The sequence below is a fragment of the Motacilla alba genome, chromosome Z (assembly GCF_015832195.1).
Source record: "Motacilla alba alba isolate MOTALB_02 chromosome Z, Motacilla_alba_V1.0_pri, whole genome shotgun sequence".
Classification (NCBI taxonomy): Eukaryota; Metazoa; Chordata; class Aves; order Passeriformes; family Motacillidae; genus Motacilla; species Motacilla alba.
In genome coordinates, this window is record NC_052046.1 from 13,026,289 (window position 1) to 13,032,288 (window position 6,000).

Consider the following 6,000-nt stretch of genomic DNA (forward strand, 5'->3'; position numbering starts at 1 on the left):
CCTGTCAAAAGCAGATTTACCCAAGTATGGCTTATTTCCTTCTCTCAATTTTTTAAATGAATTTTTGCTTTCCTATACCATATGGAACAGTGGTAATGCATAACTATCTAGAAATACCTGGTGTGTTTTATATAGAAACCCATGTCTGCAGGTGCTGCCAGTGTTAGAATTCTGGGATTGAAACAATCACTCCACTGCAGTGGTTTTCACATGATGATGTAGTGATCTAGTGTCACCTTCTGTCTGCCACTTATACCAGAAAGCAGTCATAGAACATAGACAAAAGTACACACATATCTTTGTCACAACATCAGCCAAACTTCTTGTCATGGTTTAACTCCAGCTGGCAAATCAGCCCCATACAGCTGCTTACTGTCTCCCACTTGGAGGAACAGAGGAGAGAGCCAGAAATGTAAAGATAAAAAAATCATTCATGGGCTGAGATAAAGAGAATTTATTAGGTAAATCAAAAGACGCATATTCAAGGAAAGCAAAACCACAGAATCAGTCATCACTCCCCACAGGAAGGTAAGTTTTAAGCCTTCCCAGGGTAGCAGAGCTCCATCACACATAAGATGTATTTTATGTTGTATTGTGCTATTTGAACATTTTCTAATTGCTCATATCCTTCTGAAACTGCACTATGTTGTGGACCAGTAAGCTGGTTTTATCAAAGCTATGCAACTTCCAAACTTCATAGACCTTCTTTCCTGATATGTAACATATTTCAGTATGGTAGTAAGTCAAACTGCCAGCTCTTTTGCTAACAAAGATGAATAAACATGTCTGCTATAATCATAGCACCCTGCTGATCTGACCAAGAAATCAGGCTTATACTTAGGTCATATACGAAGTTTTTACCCTCTCTGTCTACATTATCTAGGACAAGGATGCATGTCTTTGCTAGTGCCTTGTGTAAGGTATCTGAGTTGAAAATGTGATCTATTATCAAAATAAAGATTAAAACAATCTCTGCTGTCTTTGTGACCAGATACAATTTTTGCAAGAATGGCTTTGAATTTCTTTTGGGAGTGGTGAAAAGGACCCAAAGCATTGAAGATTTTGCTTGCGAGTGTTACCCATAACAATATTGGAATCATTGCTAAGGTAACATAAAGTTTCTGTGTATAAGGTGCTACCTTCTGATACAGCTGAAGCTTCAAGTAACCAAAATGCCCCTAACCTACATAAAGACCTTGTCTAAGCTTTTAAAAATTCACTAGCTAGCCACTGTCCTGAGGGGCTGAAAAAAATGTAGGCTGAATAAGTCTCCATGTTTTTTAAAGCCTTTGGTTTGGGTCCAGTAACTCTTTGCCTCAAACAGATTTTATACCTTTTGTTTCTAGTATTAAAATACAAGATTGCCTTTAACTAAATAAACTCCATTATGATATTCTCTGCTAACTGATCTCAAGTAACTCTAACTTCTCCCAGTTAGTTTTCAAAACCTTCATTTTTTCACTTTTGTGTTATGACAGAAGGGTGGCACTGTACTTGAGTATTACAAATATATGTTTCTTACATATAAATATATGTATACAGCTTTAGAAGGTCCCTCCATAAGTTAGTATTATTTTCTATTATTTTCAGGGCACTAAAGCAGATCACACTCTTCCATCTTTAGATAATGAAATAAATTAATGAATGTATTTAAAGCCCCAATATGCAAAGGTAAAGAGTATACATAGGCATCATCCTTTCTTCATTGCTAAGCTGACAAATAACTGACGTTATGGATGCCAGCATGTGTCAGTCTCCTTAGAATGGGGTATACCCAAATACCTCTCCAAGTCTGCAATATGCCCTTTAGATAATGTAGTTTAGAGTTATACCTTCTGATGTTTTTCACCTGAAAGGAGAACATTTGATTCTCTAACATGGAAATAGGAGTCTTCAGCCCTTAATGGGGAGACAGACAGAAACTGTGATCAGTTCTCACAGCTCCTTCTCAGCAGACTGGAGCCTCTGTGTGTATTATCACTGGGGAGGGGAGAGAGGGGGAGGCAGGAGCTGTCTTCAGGATCTGTGGTTTAAAAGTACCCTATCTACTCCAGTTTTGCTATACAGTGTTTAAGGAGCACTGATATTTGGGAATTGTGTGCAGAATATGCCTAAGCACAAGCAGGTAAAATCTCATTGCCTGAGTATTCAAAACTCATGTCTACCACTATGCTTTGATGGAGGGCCAAAGGGCCACCTGAACTTTGTAAAAATCTAGCCAGTATTAGGCAGACTCATGCAAAGCAATCAGACAGCCTTGCAGAAGTTGCCAATATCTGGAGATAAGGGATCTGGGAACTGTGGGCATTGCCAGGAGCACAAACGAGGAACTACTGCCTTTACTGTACTTCACAGACTTGCAAGAGCTGGGGAAGGGGCAGAAGAGTTGTCCTATAGACGTATTTTGTTTTATTTTTAACAGGAAATTGATAGGCTTTGAAAAGTTTAGTTTGTCTACTTTCCAGGCAGTTAAACTTTCCCATGATCTGGCCTTACATTCACTGCATTTGAAGTTGTTGTTTTGTTTTGCTTGAAGAAGCCACTCATCTGTGAGGCTGCAGCAACAGAACACAAATATTCATCTGCTTTAGTTTTTTTGAGGTGTCACAGAGTGGCTGATAGTAAAGTATTTGATACGGCTGTTCTAATAAAGACAGGCTATTTGTGGCTTTTTTCTAGGAGTAGGAGAAGACTTTAGGTGTTAGACATCCAAGGATTTGGTAATTTTCACTTTGACCTCTGCGGTGCTTAGACAAACAAACTCTTTAGTATAGGGATCTAGAAGTAGATTAGCATGTTCTTTAGGCTCAAGATAAGTCATTTTCAGCTTCACTAAAGGCTGTCACCGTAACAATGGTTTATGCACAGGACTAAAGGTTTGGGACAGGCTCCTGTAGCATCAGGACACCCTACGTGGTGAAAAGCAGGGGTTCACATCTGCTGTGTGTTTTGGAAAATCTTCAAACTTGCAGTTTACAAGCACAGAATGAAGGAGAGAAGCCAGAGTATTTGAACCCTGTCACTGCATGCTACAGATTTGTTGCAGAAGGATTATAGATAACAGCAAGGCATAATCCTCTCTAAGATGGTAACAGTGGTGGTACAGGGCAACATTCGTCACTTTTAAATTGGTTTAATAGAATAATACACAATATTTCTGCAAGAAAATATTTCATTATTCAAAATTAGAGCTATGGGAAACTCCCTGGGTGGGGAGAAATATGCCTGGCAAGAAACTTCCATTTGTTTTGGTCTTGCTTTTTCTTTTTTCAAGAAATTGAAAATATTTTTCAACTTTGTGAAGTTCAGCACAGCCAAAATAAAGCCCACAGAGATCAGAGATGCCAAAGAAAAATATCAAAACTGTTGGTTACAGAGCCAAAGAGTGGGTCTTTTTATTTTTTTGTCATCACTGCAGTAGATTCTATGGAGTAGAAGGGTGCGGACATTACAAGCTGTGACCTTCAAGCTTCCTTGATAGTTCATTTTTAGTTTTTCTAGCACAAATCAGGAACTGATTACTGGTGAATGAATTTTTCAAAATAATTGCCTACTTCCTCTGAATTCGTGCTGTGTTGAGCATTTTCCCTTGACAAGACTTGATTTAATTACATCATTCAAATTATCAAACCTTATTAAACATTGAGCCTTTGCCAAATAAGAATGCTGGTGCTGCATATAAAATAATTTGATAGTTTGACTCTCAGGGCCTCAAGGATGTCTGAATTTTCAAAATCCATTAATGGGTTTTTTTAGAAGTAGGGGTAATGGTTTTAAGTTAAATAGGGTAAATTCAAACTATATATTAGAAATAAATGTTTTATTATGAGAGTGGTGAAACACTGGTACAGGTTGCTTAAGAGAGGTTCTGGGTGCCTCATCACTGAAAACTCTCAAGGCCAGGCTGGACAGGGCTCTGAGCAATCTGCTCTGGTTGAAGATGTCCCAGCCAATTGCCAAGGAGTTGGACTAGAGGACCTTTACTGGTCTTTTCCAACCCAAACCATTCTGTGATTCTTTGTCCTGGTTCAGGGCAAATTTGGGAGAGAACCCCTGAAGGGGTTCCTCATGAAAAGCAGATTCAATTGGCCCCTCCCCACAACCGGTTTGGGAGAAAATACCTCCTTGGAGAAAAGTGGGAAAAACTGTTTATTAAAAAGTAAAATCTAAACAAGATTAAACAATAAAACCTCTTGCTGCTCCCAAAGAGATGACAAACTCAGAAAGGTCCCCTGCCCGGGTCGCAGCTCAGCTCACTCAGTCTCTTATCAGTCCCTCTGGCACTGGAAATGCCGCGGCCCAGGCCCGGCCCGGTGGGCCACAGGTGCGATCTGCCAGTGCCCTTCTGGGTGTTCAGGCCAGAGCAGGTTTAAACAGGTCCAAAGAAAAGGGAAAAAAAACTCCACAGTCCAGAGAACTTCTTTGCCTCATCTAGTTTAACTAAAACAAAGGGGAGTTCTGTCCCATGCCTGTCCATCTGCAGACAACACAGTCCTGGAGCAGGCATGTGGAAGAGTGAGTGCAGTGTCTGAAAATGAACTGTGCACTTCTTCTCTCCCCCCTTCACTCTCTGGAACAAGTTTTAAAGGTGCAAAACTTATTATTCAGCATAAACAGAACAAGACGATTTGGGATAAAAGCATCATATAGTCAATGCAGGACAGTCTTCAATTTTCCTACCATCAGAATCAAGCTACAGAAGCCAACATATTTCAGAAAGACAGGTATCATATAAATCTCATTCTGCATTTTCTTTCATTAAATGGGGGAAGAGGAAAGAATAGAAAGAATAGAAACAGAGGTGTTGTTCAAAGACACAAAACTAATCAAGAATGGGATCACGTAAGAGTCCTGAATCCCACAGCCTAAGAATATCATTCAGTGTAAGTACTGGAATCAGATAGATATTTCTCAGAAAAGGACATAGAGTTTGTGGGTGTATGCTTACAGTAATTACAGCTGCAGAAAAAGCACTGGTATCCAACATCAGTGCTCCTCACTCAACAGATATGAAGTTACCTTCCCAGACAACAGAGCAATCTGAAAAATTTGTTTCCTTGACAGCTCTTTCCATTGGTTAAAGGCTTATAGGAATATTAAAGAAAACCCCTGCAGGATTCTGAAGAGTCATATGAGCAAAAATGTTGGATTTAAACAACAGTGGTGGAATGCACCCTACCCAGACAGCTCTCTGGCCATGGTATCTTGAGCATCTGTGACTGTTAAAGTGGCCTTTGAAACTTGGCCTATAGTTCACAACACAGCAAATAGTCTGGTCAGGGAGGCAGAGTCATGCACGCTTTCCCCTGCGGCTGTTCATACTGGATTACAGAATTACAGGAATTACAGAATTACAGGAATGCAGCCATTTGAAATCTCTGCCCTTCTGTCAAGTTCACCACATTGACTACACTGAGAGATTTTTGGCTTTAAAGCAATGGTCTCCCACAGGATGAAACAGCACAAAAGTCAAAATCCCACAGTCATAATATGATCTGGAAGTTTCTCATCTCCTACAATCCAGGCCTATCTAGGAAAATATTCCTAATATGATAAATAAAAGAGCAAACTAATGAGAGCTGGGTAATGTGGTAAAATTTAATTTAGTTTTATAAGCAGGTATTGTAATGGCATCTTTAAAAAGTGGTAGAAATCTTTCATATCTTTAAATGTCTTTAGATGAATCACAGTTCAAGTCAGATTTTTACAGTTCAGATATTTACAACTTTGGAAAAAAACAGATAAATCCGAACCCAGGGAAAACCTTTCAGAAAAGCATTTCCATAACAATAGTATCAAAAGTTTAAAGAATTGATTGCTCATGGGAAGTAAATACATGAATGTCCAGAATAAGATGGGTCCCTGTCAGAAATGTGTGTTTTGTTCTTGTACACTACTCACTGTGCTTGTACAGAGCAGCATGTGCTCAGTGTATTTTGTCATTCCCCCACACCTGACTGTTGATAAATAGCTCAATTCCAAGAAATCCCTAGAGATCCA